Here is a 14,511-nt window from a genome sequence, read left to right on the forward strand (position 1 = left end):
ATTTGGTCTACAAAGCAAGTTCCAGGGCAGCCAGGATTGTTACACAGAGAAAAACAAAGCAAAATGAAACAAAACACCCCCCCTCAAAAAAAAAAAAAAAAGGAAAGGAAGGAAGGAAGAAAGAAAGAACTTACTAACATAAGAGAAACTTCGAAGTCACAGGTCACTGACTGGGGTCATACTTAGTCAATGGTCAGCAAACTTTGATTGCTGTTGAGATAAGGCAGGATATCATGTAACTGTGACTGGGCTCGAACTCCTGATTTCCTGATCCTTCTCTACCCTCTGAGAACTGGGACTAAAATCATGAGCTACCATACTCAGAAAACAAAACTATTTTAAATGGATTTCTTCTCAGTTGAATAAAGATTTTTGGGAAAGTGAACATGTGTGCATGTGCTCTATTGCACACATATGCCCACATGTGTATGCATGGGGCAGGGTGGGGATGACTTAGGTCATTTCTCAGTGTTCTCCACTAATTATCAGACGTGGATATACCACACCCTAGAATGTACTCAAGATGTTTGGCACCAGTAGAGTATCCTCCTGCCCTTTGGATAAACAGTCCCTTGGAAGGTGTCAAGGCACAGCCAAGTTTTATGAAATACCCTGTTTATTTACCCAAGGGGAGCAAAGAACATTTTTTTGTTGTTGTTACCAGGGTTTAGGATAGAAACTAGGGCCTCTGTCATGCTGAAGGCTTGGCACTATAATTCTGACACTACAGAGGCAAAGGGGGATTATTGTGAGTTCAAGGCAAGCCTGGGTATACAGTTAGTTCCAGGCCAGGTAGGGTTAATAAACTGTTAGATCTTGCCAAAAGAAGAAAGGAAGAAAGGGAGGAAGGGAGGAAAAGAAAGAGGAAGGGAGGAAGGAGGGAGAGAGAGGGGAAGGGAGGGAGGAAGAAGGGAGAGAGAGGGGAAGGGAGGGAGGGAAGAAGAGGGATAGAAGAGAAAAAAGGGAGCAAGGGAAAGAGGGAAGGAGGGAGGAGGAAGGGAAGGAAAGAAGGGGAAGGGAGAAAGAGGAAGAAAGGATGAATAAAAAAGGAATGGCAGGTGGAAGTTGGGTATTATACTGGCAGCCTCTGTTTGCTGTAGGTAGCAGAACTGAAATCATGAGACTGTATCTTCCCGGCTAACTCTGTCCTTTGCTAGAGAAGTGTCTTGCTTTCTTTGTAGTCACCATGCCTTACTAGGAGTGGACTTGCTTTGGTCTGGCTGGAAACAGCAGGAACCATGAAGGAGCGTTCTGAGGAAGGTCTTTCAGTGTCGTGCTCTCCCCATCAGTGAAAGTGAAAATGTTTTTAGAATGACATACCAAATCCTTGTTTTTGTGGAAATCATCTGGTAGCAGTTTGGGAGATGAGTTAGAAAAAAATATTTGAATGAAACTAGAGAGACAGTTCTCATACTTGAAATCTGAAAGTGGAAGAGGACCTAGCGAGAGTTAGAACGGGGGGGGGGGGGGGACAGCTTGAAAGACATTAATTCAAAAAGCAAATAGAACCAGGAAGCTGAGCCGAGCTGAGCCAAGCAGAGTATGACCTTCACAATAACACTCCTGTTGAGTTGGCACTGAAAAATCTGTCTTGGACAGAAGTGCTAGCTAATTTGAGACATTTAAATGTGTTAATCAGCTTTCAAGGCTGTGGGGTTGGAGAAAGAAAGAAAGAAAGAAAGAAGAAAGAAAGAAAGAAAGAAAGAAAGAAAGAAAGAAAGAAAGAAGGAAGGAAGGAAGGAAGGAAAGAAGGAAGGAAGGAAGGAAAAGGTTATCTTTTGCCTTTAAAATAAAACAACAAAAAAACAAAAACAAAAACAAAAAACCTAAATCAAACGGCAATGCAGTGATGTGCTCTCTGTTCCCTCTGTGCTGAGATCAGGTTCTGCTCGTAAAAGGCCTTGCAAACTGATCTTCCTGTCTGTCGCCCAGGCCTTACTTGGACAGTTCAGGAAAGAGAAGGCAACACACAGTCAGGAATGTCACCACCTACTTCTGGACCAGCTGTTTCATCGCCTCACCCAGAAATGAGTCCCCTCGCTTGCATAGTCTTATGACTTTGTTCAGGGTTGGGTCAGGAGTATTTTTCAGGCTTACCTTCTTTGCAAGTGTTAAGGTGATCAGCACAGAGGTATACGTTAAACACCAGGCAGTACACTAGGCTCTGGACTGACGACTCACTTTCAAACCTCAGTCAGTTCCACTCCTTCCTGCCTGTGAGATGCTGTACAACCACCTGCTCCTTCGAAGATTCTTTTTATTCTTCTTATCCTGAAGCATAAAGATACAAGGGCTAGTTCTAGGACAGCCAGGACCGTAATACAGAGAATCCTATCGCGAAAACCCAAAAATAAATAAAACAATATGTTGTAATGGGGCTAAAGAGATGACTGAGTGGTTTAAAGCACTTCCTGTAATAACCAGAGGACCAGTGTTCCAGTCTGAGCACCAACATCAGGCAGCTGGCAAATGCCTACCTCTACGAAACCCAGCATTTCTTTCTGGCCATTATGGGCAACAATCACCCTCCCCCACACACATGTGTGTACAAACACAGAAACAAAGTAACACAGACTCTTATAGAAGTCCTTGTGATGATCATGTGAAGAAATCCTCAAAAGGCGGTTAGCTCAGCGCTCGACTCATACCCATCCTTCCATGATTAGAACAGAGCAGCAGGAGCTAGAGGAAAGCACAAAGTGTAGACAGGGTCTCACTACATACCTGAGCCTGGCCTAGAACACCTTATGTAGACCAGACTGGCCTCGACCTCACAGAAATCCACCTGCCTCTGTCTTCTCAGCGCTGGAATTAAAAATGTGTACCACCAAAGCCAGTTACCGTGGAAATTTATTTGATCATATTTTTTTTCCTGCTCTTTATTTTTCTAATGAGGGGGCAGGAAGAAGTCAGAGAAGCAGGCCATTTGGCCTGGCACTTACTCTGAAGTCCACATGGGTCTTCAACTTGCAGCAATCTTTCTGGTTTCATAGTTTGAAAATACTGACTTGAGCCAAGCAGTGGTAGTGCACAGCCTTTAATCTCAGCACTCATGAGGCAGAGGCAGATGGATCTCTAGGTTCGAGGCTAGCCTGGTCCACATACTGAGTTCCAGAACAGATAAGGGCCACACAGAGAAACCCTGTCTTGAAAAACCTAATTTTTAGGTTTTTAAAAAAAATTTTAAAACATATTTTAAAAAAAAATTTGACTTGGTATGGAATTCACAAGTGTTATCTTTCTTCCATTTGAGTTGGAGATTTTTGTGTCTAGGCCCAAAATGTAGAATTTAGTCTCGAATTTCACAAATAATGGTAAGAAAATAAACCACTAGATAGTATCTTCTTTCTTTTTAAAATGATTTTTTTCCAGATTTGTTTTGTTTTATTTGTATAAATGGGGTGTGCAAGGGTCCCAACCCAAAGAAGAAGGTGGAGGAAAAGGACAAAAAAGGGAAATTAAAACTTAAAAGAAAAATGCTAAACAGAACTAATTTGTCTTGGTCTACAGTCTTAAACCATGACTTGAAATCTACAGATCAAGACAGTCTTTCAAGAAGCTGGGGCACACAATGGGAGTGCGTCTGCGCTACGGTAGCCCTGCTTTTTATTTCACCATTCCTTGGCATGTTTTGATTATCAGACACACACTGTCAGTGATAGCTGTAGTGGCCCAGAGGAAACGCCAGATTTCAGGCAGAAGCGGAATTGGCAGCCCCTATATTCTTATTTTAATTTACATCAAGACATTTCCTGTCTTAAAGAAAAGACGAGGGTGTTCTCTTAAAGGAGGAGGAACAATAGCGAGGGAATCTGCAGAATAGATTGAGACTGAAGTCACTTAGCAGAACAATACTGTTCATCACGCAGGGTGGGCAAGAGTGAACTTGATGAAGCCTAAGGAAAAAAGCATGTTTTGGTAGCCGTGGCAATTCTGTTCCTCACGGCGGCAGAAGGTGGGGGAGGACGAATGGCAGCAATTTGGACTCTTCCTCTTATTCATACAAGATTACATCTGGACATATTTTTGCTTTTTTTCTCCTACTAAATAGGGGCATACAGGATAAAGCACAAACTGAAGCACTCTGTTGCTCACAGTCATCCTGTAGTGGTGTAGAGATACACCATCATTAAACATCTTTAGTAAGTATTAATATTATTCCATGATAGTCAAAAGAAAGTTAGCCACTGAGATTCTTTGTTTGAAGACAGATCTTGGAGTTAGGATTTAGTTCATTGGTAGAGCACTTGCACTGGATTTGGTCCTCAGCTATGGAAAAAAAAAAAGACAAAACAGCAACAGCAAAAAAGGGCAGGTTTTACTAAGCCATTCTCAGCCTGTGGGTTGTGACCCTTGGGGAGCTGACCGATCCATTCACAGGAGCTGCCCATCAGATATTTGCATTCTGATTCACAACAGTAGCAAGTTACACTTATGAAGTAGCAGTAAAAATAATTGTATGGCTGTGGTTACCACAACATGAAGAAACGTACGAAGGGTTGCAGCGTTAGGAAGGTTGAGAACCACTATGCTACGTAGTCTTAGTAGTCATTACGTAGCCCAGGCTGATCTTAGACTTCCAATAATCCTTCTGTCTTAGCATCCCAAGTGTTGGCACCACACCCAGGAGGGGCATTCCTATTATGGCTGATCTGTATTACGAGAACTTAGTTGGCTTCTTGAGACTTCAAACATTTCATTGGAAAACTGAAGCGGGGCAGAAAGAAGAACTGCAGGAATGTGCTGAAATTCCGACTGCGCGGAACGGCTGCAGCAGAAAGGAGGATTAAGAAATTTGAAGGCAATTTCCAACGTTTGAAGAAGAGAAAACAGATGTTTATTTTAAATAATTCTGGTCTTGAAATTAGAACAAAATTCTTAGTATAGAGTTGGCAAGATGGCTCACTGAGTAAAGGTGCTTGCTGCCAGTGCTGCAAGCTGAATTGGAGCTATGGAACCCATGCAGAAGAAGAAAGCGACTCCTGAGAACTGCCCTCTGACCTCTGTCCTCACAGACACATGTGACGGCTCTGTAGCTCGTTTTCTCTCACACACAGAGAAATATTTTTTAAAAAATGTTTATTTTATTATTATTTTGTTTGCTTGTTTTTCGAGATAGTGTTTCTCTGTGGAGCCCTGGCTATCCTGGAACTCATCCTGTAGACCAGGCTGGCCTCAAACTCAGAGATCCACCTGCTCTGCCTCTCAGAGTGCAGGGATTAAAGGCCTGTGCCACCCCTGACAGGCTTCAAAAGGGTTTTAAAGAATCTTGGGGGAATGATGGCTCAGTAAGTAAAGGCTCTTGTTACCACATCTGACAGCCTGATTTCAATCCCCACGACTGACATGGTAGGAGAACTAACTGTTGTAAGTAAGCTGTAGCATTAGTATACACACACACATACACACACACACACACACACACACACACACACACACATCTACCTACGTCAATTAATAAACAATAAAATTACTTTTTAAATTGGCAAACTAGGATGATTTGAGTTTTTAGGGGCAAGAAGTCTGTTCAAAATTGAAACTGTTAAGAGCCTACTAACCAACAAACCAAAAAGAAGGCTCGACATTGCTCGGCAGTGGTGGTTCACACCTTTAATCTCAGCACTGGGAAGGCAGAGACAGACAGATATCTGTGAGTTGGAGGCCAGTCTGGTACAGAGTGAGTTCCAGGACAGGCTCCAAAGCTACAGAGAAATCCTGTCTTGAAAAACCAACCAACCAGCCAAACAAACAAACAAAAAAGACACTGCATTGACAGAACTCCCCACAAGATCAGACAGCTCAGAGCTACTGACCTGGCACATAGCACAAGGCACTAATATATGCACGAAAGGAGCTCTGACTATTTCTTTTTTCAAGGCAAGAATCTGCAATAAGAAATGCCAGTTATGAGCTTTCCTCCTATTTACAGAGTAGAAAACTGAAGACTGGAAAATTAAAGGATTTGCAGGAAACAAGAGAGCTGGTAAGTTGCCATGGCCACACTTGGCATCCAAATTGAAGACTGCCTTTCTCTTACCCTCTAGGCATCTGGGTTTACAAGTGTTTGCCACACACTCAGTACGTCCATTATTACCGTGACTCCGACCTAGGGCAAGCACTCTGCCAACTGCATTATTTCCCTGGCACTCCTAGGATTCTGCTCATGAGCTTCCTTTCCAGCTAACTGAGAAACAACGACAGGTGAGCTTGAAGAGCCGTGCGTTGTCTCTTTTGATATTGCTTTAGTAAAAGGTGAATCATGAAGAGTTAGTAATTCTGTTTTACAGATGTTTCCATAAACAAGCAATCTTCAAAAAGACCTCTTTGGTGTTATAAATACTTTAGAACTGCACATCTGTCTATCTTATAGAAAGAATCTTGTACAGAGGGGCCTGCTCTGTACAGCCCAGACTGGCTTCCAACTCTTTTCCCAGCTTCGTCTCCCTACTGCTGGGACATGAACACCGCATCCAGAGCCAGAAAGGCTCTGATTTACAATCTTTTCTTTCTCTTGATGCTTTTTTTTTTGCCTTTGCATAACAGTATTCTCACAATGTTAAACTCACCCATTGTCAGCCCTTCTTTCTCACCTGTCTCAATACACCATTGTATTTTTTAACATATTAAAACATTTTTAAAACCAAAATTTGAATAACAATTCCCTGTTTTTCTGAACTGAATTTTGTAGTTATGAAGTTTTCAATTTGTCTTTTTAAACAGGGAAAAGTTTCTGGAAGTTGAAAAGTTTTGCCCAATTGTGATAAAATAGTGTGCATAGTTGGTATTTGCTTTTCATCTTAATAAATTATGCTGATGGTGTGATTATCTCCTAAAATTGAGTTCTACTTGGTCCTTTGGTCAGGAGCAAATTCTTTTTTGTTTGTTTATTTTTGTTTTGTTTTTCGACACAGTGTTTCTCTGTAGCTTTGAGGCCTGTCCTGGAACTAGCTCTTGTAGCCCAGAGACAACTGGCCTTGAACTCACAAAGATCCAGCTGCCTCTGCTGGGATTAAAAGAGTGCACCACCACTGCTGGAATAAATTCTTATTTACTAGAAAACACTAGTATTTGTTTTTTGTTTTGCTTTGTTTTTTGGGTTATTTAGCTTCCATAATGAACCACTGATAATAAACATGGGGTAAAAATACTCTGAAAAAATGTCTCCAACTAATTTTTTGTTTTTTGTTTGTTTTTCAAGACAGAGTTTCTCTTGTTAGCCCTGGCTGTCCTGGAACTCACTTTGCAGAGTAGGATGGCCTCAAACTCAAGAGATTTATTTACCTCTGCCGTTGTTTTCCAGAGTGCTTGAATTAAAAGCCTGTGCAACCACTGCCCTGCATGGTTTGTCTGTTTTTCTGTAGAAATACAACGAAGGGATAGAAACTAGATACAAAACAAGAGATTCACAGAAGTCAAACAAGATCTTGCCAAATAAAAACACCCTCATACCTTTATCTCAACTATAATAAAAAATCTGAAATCAGGTCAGCAAGGTGGCTCAGTGAGGATCCTGCCAAGAATCCTGATCCCTGGGATTCCAATGGTGGAAGGAGAGAAGGAGCCACTGCTAGTTAGTTGCTCTCCAAGCTCCACACAATCACATTTAACTGCATACGAAATTAAAACGTAACATTTTTTTTTAAAAAAAATGAATATGAAACTGCTGGTCTTTCTGTTTCATTTAAGCATAGAAAAATCAGGTTGCCTTTTTTTGGCCTCCAAAAATATTTTGTTCAAATATTTCAGCTTGTGTAACCATTTCATCCTCTGGGATTTCTTCGGAGTTGAAGATATGCAGTACCACCCGAATGAGTCACATTTCATAAAATGTAACATCTGTGAGAGAGTGGTATAAACAGGACAGTGCCCAAGCAGCTGGAGCTGTGGAGGAAACACAATCTCCACTTGCAGCTAGCTCTTGAGAGTTCTGATTGTAGAAGATGAGCGTGTATTTGTGCATACGGCCCACATACATTTTCCTTTCTCTTTTTTGTCATGAAAGGGAGGCCTGGTGATGCTATAGCTTGGCTGATAGGATGCTTTTCTAGCTTGCACGCACTACTGTAGTATGACTCTTTAAAAATCCACCCAGGACCTCATAGGGGCTTGCTGCATCACCCGTGTGTGGTATCTGCTCATTTGGGTGTGAGGACCCCTGGCTCACTAACAAAGTCACTGAGGTTTGAAGGCACTCAGCCTGGATAATATCCCAACCTGCCCCCATCTTGGCCATGTGTAAGTGTGTAAGTCCCTCCACACAGTTTCTCTCTCTCTCTCTCTCTCTCTCTCTCTCTCTCTCTCTCTCTCACACACACACACACACACACACACACACACACACACACACACACACACGGGAGGGGGCAGGCCCTTTCCCCAAGGACCTCCAACTACCAGGTTCCACCCATAGAACAATCTAACTGCCCTAACTACTAGACACTTCCCCCACCCTACAGAACCCTACAATCTCTGGATGTGAAATCCCACCAATGTCTACCCTGGGAAGCTTTACCCCGAAGTTCCACCCCACTGCCCAAGAAACTCTATATAAGCCCTGTATCTTGTTCAATGTCCTGCTGTTTCTCTCCCAAGCAGAGACAACCACCCTCCTGGCCCCGCCCCCAAACATCTCTTGTGTGAAGTTTGTTGTGCAGTATTCCTTGGCTCCCAACCACCAGGATACCTTTCCATCTGAGCTGCAATGCTTACATTTGGTGTAAAACCTGGGAATGGCCCTCCTAGTGCATGGGTTTCTCCTCAGGGCCTAAGCTGCGTTGGGACCCTAGTCTTCGTCTCTAGTCCATCTCTAGACTCACCTTCTGGCTCCCCAATTGCTCAGCGCTCCATTCACCAGGAGCAATCAGATCAGTTTCCTCTTTGCTCAGTGTGTTTCCCTGAGTTGGAAGAAGTGACTCTTGAGCACCCGCACCCTCTGGTACTCTTGGAGGTGGAGATAACCCCCAATTATAGTCTTTAAGGCTACAGTCGGCCCTGTTCCCTCCAACCTTGGAGCTGTAATCCTGCTGTTTGTCAGGTCCAGCCAGGTTAGTGTGCCCCTTCTGCCCTCTTCTCACTTCAGAGTTGCCCATACTAGAGCAGAGCAGAGCAGAACTGTTACACTTTCCCTGGGTAACACCCTCCATCCCCCCAACTCCCCACTCCCACCCCTCCCACTCCCCCCACCCTCCACCTCCCACTCCCCCACCCCCTACTCCTCCACCCCCACTCCCCACCCCTTTCATCCCCCACTCCCCACCCCCATCCCCCACTCCCCCAGTCCTCACCCCCACCCCACCACCCCTCACCCCGCTATGGCAGAGCTGATACACTTGCCTAGGGAACCCTTTCCCAGAGCAGGGAAACACTCCTGCAGGGCAGTACCACTTTGCTGGGGAACAGAGCTGTAACACATCCCGCAGCTCCTCTAGGCCCTCAAGGCTTTGCTTTGGTGGCTCCATTTTCCAGCTCCTCCTAGAGCTTGGTTTTCATCCTCACCTTCTCACCCCTACAAAACACCCTGTTCCCAGGCACCGAGTCTCTGGCTTAGCCAGGCTTTGACTGTTGTGGCGACCCACTGAATGACCTGGTCCTCCTTCAGTCCTCTCTGAGTCTTGAGGATGCCCACTGTAGGCTGCATTGACATTTTTCTTCTCTCTCATCCATGGCAATGAGTCTTCCATACTCTCTCATTGCCCCTTGGTACACCTCTTAGAAAACCTCCAGTCTCTCCACCTGATGCTTGACCTGAAGGGCCCTAAACTTATTTACTTTTGCAATCGGATTTGGCTTCAATACCCCTTAGATAATCAATCCAAGGGCAGCCTAATGGCATCCTAGAATCTAATATTATTTGGGACCTTTACTGATATTGTAAGCAATCAGGGAAATGGAGATTCCCCATTCCCTATTTCTCTTTTCTTTGCTCCAAGCCCTCTTTGTTTTTGTCTAGTCTATCCTACACACCACTGTGTAAATGCCTGTCTTTTTTTATTTTATTTTTTATTGATATTTATTGAGCTCTACATTTTTTATCTACTCCATTACCTGCCTCTTCCCTCCCTCTTCAACCCTCCCCCAAGGTCCACATGCTCCCAATTTATTCAGAAGATCTTGTCTTTTTCTACTTTCTACTTCCTATGTAAATTCTCTGACACTGTGGTTTATAGGCTTGCTTTCTTTCTTTTAGGTTTAAAAACCACCAATCACCTATGTGATAATTGTCTTTCTGTGTCTGAGTTACCTCACTCAAAATATTTTCTAGCTCTATCCATTTTCCTGCAAAATTCAAGATGTCATTTTTTTTTCTGCGGTATAGTACTCCATTGTATAAATGTACCACATTTTCCTTATCCATTCTTTGGTCGAGAGACATTTAGGTTGTTCCCAGGTTCTGGCTATGACAAACAAACCTGCTATGAACATAGTTGAGCAAATGTCCTTGTGGTATGATTGAGCATCCTTTGGGAATACATCCAAAAGTGGTATTGCTGAGTCTTGAGGTAGGTTGTTTCCTAATTTTCTGAGAAATACTGATATACAAAGGGACCATACCAGTTTGCACTCCCACCAGCCATGGAGGAGTGTTCCCTTTATCCCACATCCTTTCCAGTATAAGTAGTCATCAATATTTTTGATCTTAGCCATTCTTGCAGATATAAGATGAAATAACCAAGTTGTTTTGATTGGCATTTCTCTGATGACTAAGGATGTTGAGCCTTTCCTTGAGTGCCTTTTAGCCATTTTAGATTCCTCTGTTGAGAGTTCTCTGTTTAGGTCTGTACCCATTTTTGTTGGATTATTTGTTCTTTTGATGACCAATTTCTTGAGTTCTCCGTATATTTTGGAAATCAATTCTCTGTCTGATGTGGGGTTGGTGAAGATCTTTTCCCATTCTGTAGGCTGCCATTTTGTCTTGTTGACTGTGTCCTTTGCTTTACAGAAGATTTTCAGTTTCAGGAGGTCCCATTTATTAATTGTTTCTTTCAGTGTCTGTGCTACTGGGGTTCTATTTAGGAAGTGATCTCCTGTGCCAATATGTTCTAGTGTAATTCCCAATTTCTCTTCTATGAGGTTCAGTGTGGCTGACTTTATGTTGAGGTCTTTGATACATTTGGACTTGAGTTTTTCATTCTTCTACATGTTGATATCCAGCTATGTCAGCATCATTTGCTGGATATACTTTCTTTTTTCCATTTTATAATTTTTGCTTTGTTGTCAAAAATCAGGTGTTTGTAGGTATGTGGATTGGTATCTGGGTCTTCAATTCAGTTCCATTGATCTTCCTGTCTGTTTTTATGCCAATACCAGGCAGTTTTCAGTACTGTAGCTCTGAAGTAGAGTTTCAAGTCAGGGGTTGTGATGCCTCCAGAAGTTCCTTTATTGTACAGGATTGTTTTGGCTATCCTGGGTTTTTTGCTTTTTCATATGAAATTAAGTATTGCTCTTTTGAGGACTTTGAAAAATTTTCCTGGGATTTTGATGGACATTGCATTAAACCTGTAGATTGCCTTTGGTAAGATTGCCATTTTTACTATGTTAATTTTACCTATTCAAGAGCATGGAAGATCTTTCCATTTTCTAGTATCTCCTTCAATTTATTTCTTCAAAGATTTGAAGTTCATTTCATACAGGTCTTCCACTTGTTTGATTAGAGTTACTTCAAGGTATTTTATGCTATTAGTGGCTATTGTGAAGGATGATGTTTCTCTGATTTCTTTCTTAGCCCTTTTATCACCTGTGTAAAGGAGGGCTACTGTTTTTTTTTGGGGGGGCATTAATCTTGTATACTGCTACATTAGTGAAGGTGTTTATGAACTGTAGAAGTTCTTTGGTAGAATTTTTGGGATCATTTATGTAATTATCATATCATCAGCAAATAGTTTGACTTCTTTTCAGATTTGCATCCCTTTGAGCTCCTTTTGTTGTCTTAGGAGCAACAGTTTCTAAAAGAAGTGCTGTTGGAATATATATATATATATATATATATATATATATATATATATATATATGTTTTTTTTGAGACAAGTTTCTCTGTAGCTTTGGAGCTTGTCCTGGAATTAGCTCTTGTAGACTAGGCTGGCCTTGAACTCACGAGATTCACCTGCCTCTGCCTTCCAAGTTCTGGGATTAAAGACATGCACAATCACCACCCAGCTCCAACCTATATATTTTGAAAATGCCTTGCCTTCAAAATTTGGATCAAAATATATGTTATTTGGAGAGAGGTTTTGCTTTTGTTTCTACAGAAAATGAGAGTCTGTGGATTCATTCTTGGTTAAGAAAAATAAGGTTTGATCATGGAAGATCCTCCTGAAAAATCTCTGATAGGAGCAGATAGCCTAGGTGATCCAACATTTTTAGAGCACCTCTGTTGCAGTTTCCTATAAATTTTACATCCAGAACAACTTCAAGATGGCTAGTTGAGATGACCCAGTCTCACAGATAACTCTAACCAGGGCGTGAGAGAAGCTCTGCACTTTCCCATGATGCATGGACTGAATGATTCAGCTACCTCTCCCAGGATGTAACAATTAACCTGCTAAAGATATCATTGCCCCACTCATCCAGAAGTAAATTTAAGATTATGATGTCCACATTCCCAAGAGTGCTGGAGGGAGAGAGTCATATGTTAGTTCCCGGCTGCCCGGCTAGCTTAGACCTGAAAAATCACGCAGAAACTATATTAGTTAAATCACTGCTTGGCCCATTAGTTCTAGCTTCTTATTGTCTAACTCTTACATATTAATTTAATCCATTTCTATTAATCTGTTTATTGCCACATGACAGTAGTTTACCATCAAAGTTTTGGCATATCTGACTCTGGTGACAGCTTCTTGGCATCTCTCTCTGACTCTGTCCTCCTTTCTCGTAGCATTCAGCCTAGCTTTCACTGCCTACCTATGTTCTGCCTTGCTATAGGTCCAAAGCAGTTTCTTTACTCATTAATGGTAATCACAGCACACAGAGGGGACTTCCACATCACCTCCCCTTTTCTGTTAAAGTGAAAAGGGAGATTTTAACTTTAACATAGCAAAATTACATATAACAAAACAGGTATCAAACAAGAATTACAGTTACAGCATTTATATCTACTTTATCTTTTATCCTAACTAAGGAAAACTATAACTATAAATTCTTCAACTCTATCAACGAGTCCAGAAGGATATAATATTACCTAAATAAACAGGAAGTACATTGTAAGCAACTTCCAAAACTCTAGTATTGACAGAGACATCTCTCTGCCTGGACAGTCACCCAAAGTTCTTCTTTACTGTTGGAGCATCCATCTTCATCCTACTGGCTGATTGTATCCAGCAGACTTTTCATGAAGCAGGAAATTTCAAAGACAGTTCCACCTATATTGGCAGTTTGTCAAGCAGTCTAGGCAAGAGCAATTTCTTGCCAAAAGGCCAACCAACTCTATAAGGAGCTTCTTCAATGCTCATCATTCTCTTGAAGTAGCTTGTTGCTGCCAGGAGCAGATGTGTCTCATTGTCATGAAAAGTCTTAAGTTTTTAAACATTTAAAATGCCATATTCTGAAGATCTCTGAAAGATTTGAAGACTACCTATCGATCTGAAATACATCTCTGTACATCTAGAAAACGTAACATGATTACAAGTTTGACGATTATAGATGATTATCAAGTAACGTATATTTCTTAATTATACATTACAATTTTAAATGAGTTTGACAAACATAATATCTTAGTCAAGATCAGAAATACATATACACAGTATAACAAAATTGACCTTAAATTTGTATCAATAAACCAAGATCCATACCATCGCAAATCTCTATAGCATATCCCCCTTTAAATGTAAAGTAACATTTATGAGCAATATTTGGGAACATGGGCTTAGTTTTTCCAAACTGCTTCCTGCTGTTTGTTGAACATAAGTAATTTTGGGGGGCTTCACAGGGACCTTTGGGGGGGGTCTTGTTCCATCAAACCATACCAGTCTGGAAGCAATCCACAGGTTCTCATCCTCTGTGGGAAAAGAACCTCTTTTCCAAAGCAACATATCCTTAGACCCAAATTTGGAAGTCATGATACCTTTATAATATACATGCTGGTTTCACTTAGCAGCCAATACAATGAAATGTCTCTCTGTACTTAAGCTCATTCACAGTCAAAAAATTTAAAGATATCACAATAATATACATAATCCAGACTTATTGTGAATTTTCCATTTTTACTTGGCTTACTTTTCTTTACTCCTTTTCATCTTTGACTATCTGTACTCTATCTCTTTAAAGACTTTACCTTTTTTTTAAAAAAAAGAATTAACTTTATTTTATGACTTTCTATACACTTTTTCTTCTCTCTTCCAACCCTACACACATTTATCCAACACTATGACTCATCTGGATTTTTCTTTATTGTATATCTCTAATTCTTTTTTAAATGCTTTTTAAAATGCTAAGTGCTTCTTAAATTTTAAGCTGTGCCATTATTACGATATATATGGTTCTTCCTGCTTGTTCTGCATGGTCCAGCATGGTGGAGCT

At 41.3% G+C, this 14,511-nt stretch overlaps 1 protein-coding gene across 1 annotated transcript in view; it reads right to left on the reverse strand.

Moving 5' to 3' along the window:
- Positions 1 to 14,511, reverse strand: part of Cmklr2 (chemerin chemokine-like receptor 2) — a 54,992-nt gene that overhangs the window by 5,385 nt on the left and 35,096 nt on the right. The window contains exon 3 of the mRNA XM_048459365.3: positions 2,098 to 2,271. The gene's annotated coding sequence lies outside the window, so the exon portion shown is untranslated. The remainder of the gene's footprint in view (positions 1 to 2,097; positions 2,272 to 14,511) is intronic.

The sequence above is a fragment of the Myodes glareolus genome, chromosome 1 (assembly GCF_982192425.1).
Source record: "Myodes glareolus chromosome 1, mMyoGla1.1, whole genome shotgun sequence".
In the NCBI taxonomy this organism is placed as follows: Eukaryota; Metazoa; Chordata; class Mammalia; order Rodentia; family Cricetidae; genus Myodes; species Myodes glareolus.